Source organism: Branchiostoma floridae, chromosome 13, assembly GCF_000003815.2.
Source record: "Branchiostoma floridae strain S238N-H82 chromosome 13, Bfl_VNyyK, whole genome shotgun sequence".
NCBI lineage: Eukaryota > Metazoa > Chordata > Leptocardii > Amphioxiformes > Branchiostomatidae > Branchiostoma > Branchiostoma floridae.
Genome location: NC_049991.1, coordinates 16,211,421 through 16,225,704, shown reverse-complemented (window position 1 = coordinate 16,225,704; position 14,284 = coordinate 16,211,421).

Sequence of the window (14,284 nt, the reverse complement as noted above, 5' to 3'; positions counted from 1 at the left end):
CACGAAGGATACTAAAGACGTCATTAGTGCGTACATTATAATTGGAGGCTACAGGTTGACACAAAAAAACAACATGTTTTTCTTGGTATGATAAGCCCATGACTGAATAAGGTTCTTAGAATTTCAGACAGGCGATGCGAATGTATTAAGGCCCGGGAAAAGCAATGCTGTGGTTCAGATTATGGTGTTGAAAAGAATATGCCCGATATTTTTTTTCTTTTCTAGTTTTCGGACCAAGTGAGCCAGAAAAGACAGTGAAACAAAATAAGACTGAAACGCACCAGGTTTCGCGCTGTTTTTTTCAACATCATCGGTCGGCTGCGGTGCAGTCGAACACAAGTCTTGTCCACGTCTGTCTGTCCGCAGGAAGCGCAGTAATATCGTCAAGTCTCAGGTCGCCCTCCGCGTCCCCAGCAGGTTCTGCAAGTAGTTCGCCTTCTACCGTCCTGGGCGTCGCTTGTTGTTGTCCTGAGTGGCTCCTCAATGGGATTCTGAGGGCATTATTACGATACGATATTGAAAATTCTGAGGACCCACATTGTGCAAGCTCAAATTTCAAAACTTTTTAATAAACGTGCATTAACTTTTCAAAATATCAGTTAACAGAGTGTGAAATACAGGGAATTTATTTTTATCTTTTGATATTATCTCCCCAATGTTAGATCGAAAACTTTCCTTTCCCAGCATTCGCCCGTCGGCTTTATACATGGAAACTATGCTCACAAGTGCTAGGATCAGCAGGTCTTTGATATGGTCGGTCGGCCCAAAACAGAACATTTTTTCCGAAGCCCCAACAGCCCTGAATCCTGTAGAAAGGATGGGGATTTACAGGGATATACTTCAGCGACACAGAAGGAAGACCGGGCGCGGCGATTTCACAATTTTCCACTCAGAATACACTCACTGGATCCCAGTCTGTTTTCTTCCGTATCACTACCTAATACTCTTGTGTACAGGCTTGGGGTAGAAAAGCCAAGTTGCTTTATTAGCTTTTCGTACCACATTTTCTCCATCCATATCCAAAGCCAACGGACTTTGCATGTCACGGAAATGGTGTCTCCGGCACGGCGAGCTTCCGTTTCAGTTATTCTCATCGAGATGATGTTTAGTTAGGCTATAATCGTGAATATTATGGATGATATTCAAGACGGCCACAAAGTGTTAAAGCGTAGAATGCAAATCGTTTAAAGACGTTATATGAATATAGAGAAGGAAGATAGACAACGACAAAAACTTACTACAACAACATCCTGCCGTGCCACTCTTACTCCAGGGATCCACAGCTCATAACTTGTCCACAAACAAACAAGTATCCGATGCATTACATACTTACATTGTACTAACTAAAATATTTCAGCTGCACCACCTTCCTATGGACCACTAATAGGTATTTGCTCTGATTGATTTTAATTGTATTGTACTTATTGTGTTTATTGTACTATGTATGTGCCTTAATGTGTATGCTGCACAGTATCTTGCTCCCTGGTGCAGTTTGTATTGTCTCGTTACAATTCAAATAAAGTTAAAGACAAAAAAAAAGAATCGAGGGTCAATAACCCGCTACTTTTTTTTCTAAAGAGTACCGCCAAAAGAATCATACGCAACTACGTTGCTTTCATTACACGTGTATTACACGTGTACAAGGTTCATTCACACCAATCATTCCATGGCCATCTACACACAACAGCCTCATTACTCAGATTGGGTACCTACTGGCTATTAAATTACAACAAGGTTGATATCAAAAGAAACCTCACGCTTGAAGATGATATCTGGCCGGAAGCGAACCTGACTTCTCTCCACGGTACGCCCGTCTGTTGGCGCCACGTACTGAAACAATTAAAGAGGCTATAGCGGTGCAAATGGGGTTGACTTTGTTACCAGATATGCCCACGGTGGTTCGTCTGACGTTATCTAGATCTTTCGTGAGAATAGAATGTTTCCCATGTTACAAATGATCACATTTCTGTATCTGTATAGCCGGCATAACCACCGCTCGGCGGAGATATAACCAACTTCACATGCACGCGGTGCGGCAGTAGCTGGTTATGTCTCACTGAACATTCTGTCACACCTAACCCTGGATCTAGCTACTTGAAGCTGCTCAAAGCCATCTGATGAGGATGTCCCTACAGTACTTGGTGGCATCACGTTCCTCTTTACTATAGTTCTAGAAAAAAAAAGAATTTTTTAACACCTATAAACTCTTTTGATACACAGATGGGGGCATTCTTGTTAACGTTATAGGGAGGGGCACGTTTGGTATGACATTCATTCTCAAGCAGAAGTTGCAGTTGCATCTTGCACTCTTTTCTGTAGCTCTATACGTAGGTGACGTGTAAATGTAGCTGTAATCAGTCCTTAATCAGACCTGATTCCACTGTCTCGTATTCTTAGAGACTCCTTTGAGCGATGTAGGTCCTGGTTTGCACGTGTGATGAATTTTATTTGCTACTTTATACCTCATGAAGGAGACACTACGTGCTTCTTAGAGAGCCAGAAAGTTTCATTATTTCTTTTATTTCTCCCGTCAGAATCGCTCGTGCTTGCACGCCCTCCAGGGCTACTCGGGTCTGATGGATTCTATCGTAACTGGAGAATGAGTTGCTCTCACTGATAACAGATCCGTAACAAAATGCCTTGCAGCCTCTCCAAGCGCGTAATTACTAGTATGTTCTCAAAATGAGGGAGTCTTGCTGGTGTTTTTCTGTGTAGAGAGTGAAAAGTGCCCCGCCAAATTGTACGGCCAAAAGTCAATCTTCAACCGTCTGCGTTTCTGAAAGTACGTACCACGTGCCTTTTCTTGTAAATGCGTTTGGTTATATTGAGCATTAAATGAAGCCATTGAAACGCTAAAGTGTTGTCTATCAGAAAATCAAATCTCACTGTACTGCGACCTAGGCGTCATTGTAGACATTTGTTGTAAAGTAATCTACTCTAACATGATCCCGCCTTCTCCCTGTGAGGTACTGCCAGCTGAGCTTCTCATGAAGGTCGAGGACACTGCTGGACTGTAGGTTCAGTTGCAGAACTACCCTGGCAGCCCGGTTCTGTAGCACTTGGAGTTGTTGTTGTCTCCCCACTCCACAGCTATCCCACACGGTGTCACAGTAATCCAGAAGGGGGAGTGCCATTGCTTTATACAACATATTAGCTATATTTACATGTACAGTGAAGCAGGGTCTTAGACGTCTGAGTAAACCTACTCGTTGGGTTATTTTTTTAGCAGAGTTTATCAATATGTTCATTCCATGTTAATTTGTCATCAAGAATAAGCCCTAGGTATTTAAATGAAGCCACTCTTTCAATTGACTCTAGGCCAATTTTGATTAACACTTGATGTGCTTTCTTTAGATTTCCACTGCTCCCAAGAAGTATCCACTTTGTCTTTGAAGCATTTAAAATACGGGTCACCTTAAACCCACCCTGTCTGCCTACCATTGTCTTCCGAGACAGACGGATGCCAACAGCAAGTTAATCCATTTGTATCCGCTTGCTTGTTGGTACTTTTAGTAGCAGAAGACCTTACAAAAGTCGCTGTACAATGAAGATTACTGAAGGCTATGTGATCATGGAAGCCCACCTGTATTGGTAGTAATCATAGAATAATGCCAAACTTTCTTCCAACACTAAGGTATCAGCGCAAAGATCAAAACCACTACCGCCGCCTTATTCATGAATCCTTTTGTGACTATGTGACTTTTGATGTTAAAACCCTCAAGCACCCGCCCTTTTTACCTTTGCCAGAATGGCTAAGGTTATGTTTTGGGCTTGTGAGTCTGTGTGTCTGTCTGTCTGTGTGTTAACAGCATAACTCAAGAAGTCTTGGATGGATCCCGATAATATTTGGTAGGTGGGTAGGGGTCGGGAAAACGAAGGTCAAGTTCGATAATGGGTCCCCTAGCGGCTTGCTAAGGTACTGCAGCAGAACCTCAATTTTTGATATCTCCTGTTCTGGACATGCTGTGATCATGATTTTTGAGTGGTAGATAGCCCTTGAGGCAGAGAGTAAGTGCTGTGAGTTTGGGCCCCCTAGCGGCTTGTTTGGAACTGCAGGCGCCGGTTTCCTTTCAAACTTTGCACGAGAATAACTCTATCACGCCCGTTCCATGCAGAGCCTAAATCGTACAGGCAGGAATGGCAGACAGCCAACCGATACGCCAATGGTAAGAATCACATTCATGGTTGGATGGAATGATGTGATAGAATTACATGTTTTATAGATTACAATCACCAGAATTTGCTGCCTTGTGCCCCCACGTTGTATTGCTTTTCTGCAATTCTAATAAAGTCAAAGTCACTTCAGTCTGAAGGTTATATTTGCCAACCATGGGCATGCTCCTGGCCACTTTCCACAATGATAGCTGAATGTCAACTTAACAAGTTTTAACTCTAACCAAAAATCTCTCATGCATAAAATATAGACATGATAATCAACATCCGGTCGCGGTGGAGGTGCCGACCTCCGACGAAAAGATCACGTCATCAAAACACTCGGGTCAGATAGATCGAGAAAACCAAGAGATTCGGTCGAAAATTCCTTTAAGTGAAATTTCTCGAGTTGGAGGAAATACAATTTTTCTCATTATGTAATTAACCAATTCATAATGCTTATTAAAAAAACAACGAAGAATACTACAACGGAAAAAAAGATTATCATATGACGAAATTGTTGTCCGATTGTTAAAAACATCATCTTTTGCCTCAGTCTAACATGGCAATTCTTGGAATGCTTGTTTGCGACTGTTCAATGGTTCACTTGAGTTCAGTCATGTATATTCTCGTGTAATATACGCCCACTTGATATAGAAGTAAGGAAATTGGAGTGAAGTCTTGCTCCGCTGGTTACGCCTTTCTCCTATATATATCTCCACAGTTCCATCAACGGTAAGGCAATTCTTCATGGTTTATTCTTTGAACAAAATGATTTATTATTCATTTCTAATAAAATACTTCCATCTCTAATACACTAATTTCAGTATTTCAGTTCCTCTCGCATGCAGTTTAAGCTTGCATGATTCCACTGATTCTGTGTGATATATAGATGTAATTGGGTGCTATAATTTGCAATACGTTCATAACACTACATGACAAGTATAAAAAGTAGATCGAACCAATGAGAACATATTCACATTGAACTCTCCTGACGTCTGGTAAGGTTGTCGGGGTTAAATTTTTGGATTGCTTGTTTGCGACTGTTCAAAATAAAATAATGCCATCTCCAATACACTAATTTCGTTCCTCTCGCATGCGGTTTGAGTTTACATCATTCCACTGAGTCTGTCTAAGTAATTAGGTGCTATAATTTCCAATACGTTCATAACACTACATGACAAGTATGAAAAGTAGATCGAATCCGTGACAACATCTTCACAATAACTTGTCCCATGACCTGTGATAGGGTTGTCGGGGCCAATTCTTTATTAGCAGGTGCCCGTCTCCGACTCGCTTGTCTGAACATAATAAAATGTGGACTAACACTTTAAAAGCTTGGGAAGTATATTTCCCAAGTGATTTCAATGTCGTGCTGGGCGGAAGTTAAGGGGGCAGCAGTCCTGACGATTGTCACGGTCATCGTACGTACGCACGTAGGCTCGCCGTGTCTTTTACAACCAGAGTCACCAACCTTGGGCAGCAACAAATTTTCCACAAGTTGCAACAACGATTTTTAATACTCTTCGTTCTATTTTGTTCATAATGGAACTATGGCAATGAGCCAACGACGCTATTCGAAGATATATTTTTTGCTATGATCATTTATACAAGAAAGTATATTGGTGTAAACCCCATAGCAGTACAACGTCTAGAGACAATGAGAGAACTGTTTTCAAATATGGCATGATGTTTGCAAGGTCTGACAATTTGTAGAAGTCAATGAGATCTAATCGATGATGGTCTTGCATTCCAAAGTACGTTTCACTCCAAAACATGCTTGTTGTAGCAAGCAGTAGATAATGGAATGCAATGTTTTGCAATGCAGAAATATGCTGACTTACTCCAAAAAGCATCTACTCAAGCAACTGGACATGATTTTGGAAACGGTCAGACTTTTCAACTAGCATCCACTAGTTTCCGTCAGTGACACTGAAGAGATCTTGCTGGAGAGGGCTTTTATATATGATTTTAAGAGACTCAATGCTACAGGCAGATTTGATTATATATTCAGATGTAACAACTCCCACAATGCTAAAATAGGTAAATATATAAAAGACTGCTTTGTCATAAGAAAAAATGCCGAAATTTATAATTAGCCCCACTCGATTGTAATACAATATTTATGTTCTAGAAATTAGGATCTCAATTTCATTCTATATTCATAATCTGCATATGTACTATGTTTGATACTTGTTTTAGTAAGTAGGATGATAAGTTTGTTTCTTCTTTTTTTGCCATACATTGTACCGTGTACGATCGTTGCGCAATAAAGTTCTTCTATATCTTAGCTGTGAATTTATGTGACTTAACGTTACTTCGTTTTCCCTCGGCCAGGTTCCAGAAAGGACAGCCGGGCGGAATGATTACACGTTGCTCAAGGTTTATCACAAAGTAGACACCAATTAATGGTACTTCAGCTTATTCTGTAATTGGCCTTTTCCAATAGCCGGTTGCTTACGAGAGGGTAATTAGAGCTCTGTCTATATCTATGATTGATCTATGAAGAAATAGCATTTAGGTTAGGGGTGAGCACGGAGCTGAACCTGGACCTAATTATCTGTAAAAAAATTGTGAGTGCGATACTGAAAATGGTCCATTGCCCTACATAGGATTCTGTTTGGTGGTGTATCTGACGTATATTTGCGTTTTAAACTCCTATCTTTGTGTAAACAATACTAACTGCCTCTATTTACACCAAGTTAGACTGTAGAAAAGGAGAATCAACTCTTTTTCACTCCGCTCTTGTCATATTTACTGGGACCTGTAAGACCCAAAATATGCAAACGCCTGCTGGTTTAATCCGTTCATTTTCGAATCGGTTCAACATCCGGCTCCTGATTTTTCTGGACCGGTCCAACAAGAAAATACCGATTTTGTACTCAACCTTAATCTATATAAATATATCTGAAGAAGACTGTGTATTGACGAAAGAAGGCCAGTTAGCTAGAAGGCTGAGAAGGGTACCCGTAAACAATGTATGTAGAAATAATAGCGCATCAAGAGATGATTTTACGGTAGGCAATAGTTTCTCATTCCCCTATGACGTTATCATTATTACAGGCGTTGTTGCGTGTTAGCTTTCGTTATGTGCACGTAAGATATGTAAAATGCATGGAACTATGCTGTAGTGGATCGAAAACAGTCAATCTACATGTATATGAAATACAAGTAGTCTAACGCTGAAGCTCCTGTACTAACCTATATATTCTTGCCAGTCACAGAGTGACCAAATATGGAAATGAAAGGGGCTTCTTTAGCGAGTTGCGTCTCTTTTCGGAAGCACAGCAAAGGCACTTGCAATTTTCTCATGAGGGACGAATTTCCGGTTTTTGCATTTATAAAATCAATACCTTTCAAATTATTGACACCTTTTGACACGGAAGAGCATCTTTAACGCATGATTCCACGATGGCCTTCCATTGTAACTGATGTGCTTTCTTCAAGCCCTAATTAAAACATTTGGTGCCGTTACGTTAGCCTTTACCAGGCTCCCCGGGTCGCTGGAAAAATAGTAGAAATTGGACTGAAAACACACCAGAGGAGTTGGTTAGCAGAGGAGTACAGTTTGCAACCAACTCCTCTGGTGTGTTTACAGTCTATTGTGCCAATTTCTACTATTTTCCAGCGACCTGGGCAGCCTGATAGAGGCTACTGTTACGTTACTTCAAGGCTTCTGGATGTAAGATATCTATGGACATCTGCCAATGTGTAAAAAATCTTTACGGAGCATGCGCATAGCCAATATCCAGTCTTAAGACCTAATTACAACGCTTGACGCCGCCACGTTACTGTAGGGCTGTCAGATCCCCCCTTTCTGCGGAAACCTACATGTAACACAAATGAGTATCTATATATATATCTTAAACGCTTTAGTAGACAATTGGCATTTCTTCTAAAAAGCGATTTTCGTCCTTCAGGATCCCATTAGAACACCACTTCACGCTGTCACGTTTCCGTAGGTCTGACAGGATGTTCCCATTCACAGACACCTGCTAAAGGTGAGGTCACACATATTTTAGTCCGTATGAGGCGCGCATGGGAGTATTTACCTCCACCAGGCCCCACAGGTCGTTGGAAAAATAATAGAAATTGGACAAACGTAAACAGGTAACATGTCAGACGAGTTAGCTGGGTCGCTAACCATACTTCTTGATCAGCTAACACATCTGGTATGTTATGTATCTATATTTGTCCAATTTGTACTATTTTCCTCGCGACCTGTGGAGCCTGGTAGAGACTAAGAGCTTCATACGCACATCAAACGGACTTGAATATATACGAATGTGTGAACCCACCTTAACGGAAGAGCACATTGATTAGAGCATCTTCAACGCATAGTGGCCTTCCATTAAACAGTGACGCATATTTTACAAGACCTAATCAAAGGATTTGATGCTGTCACATTGCCGCGTCCCCCATCGTCAGACGAGTGGTAACAAAGAAAAAACAACTGCTATGATAGATTATTCTCATTGATTATGCAAATGTATTCTAATTTTGGATAATTACTATTTTATCTTGTACAACATTGTCTAAGGTACCTACATACCAAAAATCATGAAAATCCATTGTTCCCTTCTTCAGTTATCCACTTCAGAAGTTTTTGACAAAAATGCCCCTGCTATCCCAATCCTAGCCGCTAGGGGGCCCAAACTTATGTCACTTATTCCTGAGCACAAGAGCTACCTACCGCCCAAAAATCGGGAATATTTCTTGTTCAGAACACGGGATAACAAAAACGGAAGCTGCGCTGCAGTACCAAGGGAAGCCGATAGGGGGCCCAAAATCTAATCATTACCTCCATGAAATGTCACGGAGATTATATTTTCAGTAGCGTTTGTCTGTCTGTCTGTCTGTCTGTCTGTCAACAAGATAATTCAAGAACGGCTGGATGGATTGGTTTCATACTTTGTGTGTTGGTGGGGCGTGATGAAAGCTGGATACATGTTTCGCATGGCCAACCTCTCAGTGTAGGAAGTTGAAGTGACACATATATCATGATACTAAATACTAAACATTTACAAACCATACAATTAAAGAAAGAGTACAATTCGAGTTAAGGATGATAACCCTGGCGCTGATGTTGTATGATGTGTCGAGGCTACCTGAGTTAGTGCCGAATGGCAGCCGCTCCAGATCCTTGCAAGTTAGGTCCGCCTATTGTAAGCTCCTCGCAATCCAGTCCCTGGCTGCGAAGAGATCGAGTAGTCAGGCCAAACAACAACTAATAACTCACAGCGTCCCAATTGATGAGACCTAATCCTTAGAAGTACTCCACATCAGCTCACGGCTATGTGTTAAGTGCTGTCTATATGTAAATTGATCTGTTTGATGTCCGATACACCTTTTAATGTCATATTTCTTTCTATCTTGTAAACATCATGGGTGTTATGTGTAGGGTGGCCCTGGGTAACGAAGGAACAGATTTCAAAGCGTGCGCTGTCGACAAAGAATATAACCCGGGGGTTCGCACCGGAAAGTGGCAATACCGACTGTCACACGAGGCCACGCGTGTATGCAGCAAAGTGCTGTATCCCATCTCCTTCGTGAAATAAACAGGACTATTTGTTAATTGTCTCTGGGGGAACCGATTGAATTTCTCCTGTTGATTCGACAGATGAGCAGACAGACAGGCATTTTGCCGGTTGGTTCGGCAACCTGTTTGCCTGACCTGCACATGAATTTTATGGTGAAGAAGGGGTGTGCAATTCCTTGTCCACCCTCTCGTCTACTGGAGCACTAAGTCTCACAGGGACAGAACTGTATGCCTAGGAGGAGTTGTAACCGATACCAAGGCGGTAAGAGGGTTATAACCTCCTTGCTGATACATCCGTACTAGGGGTGGGTACCGGTACGGAAAATTCAGGTCCAGGTCCGGTTCAGGTCCTAAGGATCAGGTTCCGGTCCGGACCTGAACTTGGACCTGATTCAGTATGTGAAAACTGGTGAATTGGACAATACTTAGAACAATGGTCTATTCAGCTACAAAGAAATATGTTCGGTGAAGAATTTGAGTCCCGCTGGCGTTTAAAAATCCTACTAGCTAGGCTAACTGCCACTATACGATTGACTGTAAAACTTGGTAGAGATTACAATAACTGTACTCTACTTCGTTCTTGTTATTTTCTTCAACCTGCAATCCCCAAACATGTAAATATCTGCCTATATAACCTTTTCATTTTCTAATAGGTCTAACATCCGGTCCACCATCCGGTCCAGCGAATTTTTACAGGTCCGTTTTTTCTGGACCGGTCCAATGAGAAAACCCGGTTTTGGACCGCTACACCGTACCGGTACCCAGCCCTAATTCGTACCATTACGCCACGCAGAGTTAAGGCGTGGGTAGTTTTTAAGTCATCTGAACCGTTACAGTTCACCTGGTTCTACATTGGTGCTCTGCATCCCTGCGCTGTTGCCATTCGCTCCGATCAGCAGGCAACTTTATCTGACAGGTCATTAGTTGCACTGGCTGGGTGCTGGCATCAGCTCAGATCTTGTCGGAAGATGAAACAAAAACTTAACACCTAAAATGGTTTACAATACTGGTAACCAACCACATAAAGTCTGTCTACATGCAACTAGAGCTCCTAGACTACATGTACACATATTGGCTTGATTTGGAGGGTGGATGTTTCACGCGGTATTTCCTACACTTTAACAGTCTCTTCCAGTCTACAGCCTTACAGACGCTATGTAAGCTAATCTCCAAGCAGATCCTGCGTGGTATAAGACAGTAACATAAGCTGGGGAAGGAGTTTAGCCGGCAGAGGAGTAAATTGGCCAATTTACTCCTCTGCCGGCTAAACCTAGGCTAAACTCCTTCCCCAGCTTATGTTACTGTGTTATGTCATGCATGATCTGCTTGGAGACAATGTAAGCCTCCTAAACCCGCAATTTTTGGATGTTTTTAAAATATAAGAATAATTTGAAATCCTGATGTAAATGTTCCACGCCATCAAACGCCTGACACACAGCTCGAACATCGATCGGTCGACGAGTCTGCGAGCTCTAAACGATATTTTCAGCTTGTATTCTCCAGATCATCGCGCGATTTTCGGTAATCTGTCCAAAGTTCGTACGCAGGTTACCGAGCTTTGTTAGATATATGATAGGCTTTGAGCCTTGGTTAGATATATGATAGGGTAGATTTTCAGGCGAAAAATACGAGCGACTCTCCGTCGATCCTAAAGCCGGGCGAACTTCTGACGTCGGTTAAGAAATACGTTTGAAGCTTATGTGGGACAGGTGCTATTTAAGGTCGCCATTTTCCACCCAATTGGCCAAGGCAATTGAAGTCTGCTGAGGTCGTCCAAGGAAAAATGATGAAAATCACTAAAGTCCAACCAGTCCAAGCTTCCTGTGTGAACTGCCCTAGTTGCACACATCCTCATTACCTTTGCCAGAATGGCTAAGGTTATGTTTTGGGCTTGTGAGTCTGTGTGTCTGTCTGTCTGTCTGTCTGCCTGTCTGTTAACAGCATATCTCGAGAAGCCTTGGATGTATCCCGATAATATTTGGTAGGTGGGTAGGGGTCGGGAAAACGAAGGTCAAGTTCGATAATGGGCCCCCTAGCGGCTTGCTAAGGTACTGCAGCAGAACATCAATTTTTGCTATCTCCTTTTCTGGACATGCTGTGATCATGATTTTTGAGTGGTAGATAGCCCTTGAGGCAGAGAGTAAGTGCTGTGAGTTTGGGCCCCCTAGCGGCTTTTTTGGAACTGCAGGCGCCGGTTTCCTTTCAAACTTTGGATGAGAATAACTCTACAACGTGTTGACGGATCGTCAAGATTTTTGGTATGTAGATAGAATGAGTGATGACTTACATAATGGTATACTAATTATGCAAATCAGCAGCTAATTTGCATAATTAATGAGGAAAAATTATAAATCCACTACATTCCATGATAGGACTTTCAAACTTGTCACATATGTAGCTGGGAAGGAGAGAAATGTCGACAGATATCAATTATGCAAATGATGGCCTCATTTGCATAATTAATGAGAAAATATGAAGATGTTGACGGATCATCATGTTTTTTTGTATGTAGGTAGCGTAAGTGAAGACCTACATAATGAGATAACAATTATGCAAATCAACAGCTAATTTGCATAATTAATGAGGATATCTTATAAATTCACTACATCCCATGATAGGGCTTTAAAACTTGTCACATATGTTGCTGAGAAAGAGAGAAATGTCAATACATATTTATCATGCAAATGATGATCTCATTTGCATAATTAATGAGAAAATATTAACGTGTTGACGGATCGTCATGATTTTCGGCATGTAGATAGCCTAAATGAAGACTTATATAATGTGATACTTATTATGCAAGTTAACAGCTAATTTGCATAATTGATTAGGAAAAGTTCATAAATCCACTGCATTCCATTATAGTACTATCATCAAAGTTGTCACATATGTAACTGAGAAAAAGGGAAGAGAGTAAGAGGTGTATTTAAAGACTTTGAAAGAGAATAAGTCAAGAATGGATCAAAGGATCATCATGATTTTTGGTATGCTGATAGCTTAAGTAATGCTTGATACAATTTGATATCAATTGATTGTAAATTGGGATCTAATTTGCATAATAAATGCCGAAATTTTATAAACCAACTCCAAGCATTTAATTATAAAGAAAATGAAATGAGTAACGCATTTGTCTAAAGACATCATTCTACATAACAAACCTGGTTTATTTGGCAAAGGTATGTGTTCGTGGAACTCTAGTTGCAAATGATTCACACACAACTGAACACAAAATGTCCGTGCAACTGACAGTGCATGTACATCAGTTAGCCGGTAGTTTAAATCACCTCTCGGCATACTCCGCAGTAGTGAGCCTGACGTCACGTCTGTATGTAATGGGAGGAAATTGTTTCTTCTCGGTTTGAATCTACACCAGGATTTGTCTATTTTCATCTACAGTACACTCCTGCTAAAAGGATCTGGCCTTCGCATATATGTGAACTTCTACCTCGTTTACTGCACAGCAATGGTGGTTCAAGTACTCCCTGGCTCCAGTGATAAACCCGTGAACACGTAACCCGGCGTTTCCTATCTCCCACCCCTGTCTGTATCTGAATGCACAATGAAAGTGGTCGTCAAAAGGGAGAAATTACATGGTGCTGAGTGTAGCTCATTTTGCCTGAGGAAACACTTCTTTCCTTTCCGTTGCTTCACCAGGCTATGAGATGCATTGGACCTTCGTTTTTCTCCCTTAGTCGCGGGTAAGAAGAATAGAAGAGCGGATGTTGTTTCAAGAACGTGCGCTTGTATGTAGATTTCATGATAGATATCGTTCTGTGGAGGTATAATTCTTGGCATGTCTGTGTGTTTTTCTGAACCTACTCGCGAGGCATAAGGCATCTGTCATCTCTCTGTCTCTCTCTCTTTGTGTGTTTGTGTCTCTGTCTCTCTGTCTGTCTATGTATCTCTTTGTTTCTCTCTCTTTCTGTCTCTCTCTGTCCCTCTCATGCTTGTCTTCTAGTGTGGTTTAAAAGGGCCAATTTTTAAACGGCGCACTCTACCACACCGCAGGCACTGCGGATGAACCCCTGCATTGATGGCGAGTTCTTAATCTCCAAGCATATTCCTCCGTGGTATAAGACAGTAACATAAGCTGGGGAAGGAGTTTAGCCACGCATGGCCAATTTTATTCCTCTGCCGGCTAAACTCCTTCCCGAGCTTATGTTACTGTCTTATGCCACGGAGGAATCTGTTTGGAGATTAGTGAGTTCTGACCAGCCGCGTGCCCTTTTCTTCGTTTTCTTAGAACTCCGGCTTCTTTCCTTTCTCCCTTCCACGTATATATCAATGGGGTTTCAATCAATGTAGCCTTCTTTGGTATTTAGAGTGACAGGTCAGGGTCAGTATTGCGTATATGGTCCTCCTAGTGATGACCGGGACCTCCTTCTGAATGGGGTAGTGCCGGTGTCTGTGCGACTGTTAGCTGGAAGAGGATTCCATAATGATGTGGCTCGGTTGATGAATCTTCTTTGAACCATCACCGTTCCTTGATCTGGAAGAACACTGGGACACAACAAATGACCTGGAAACGCGTCTGTCCACTCTTTTCGGCCCACGATCTCAGCAAGCCGCTTCACTTTGGGATATTGTCATAGA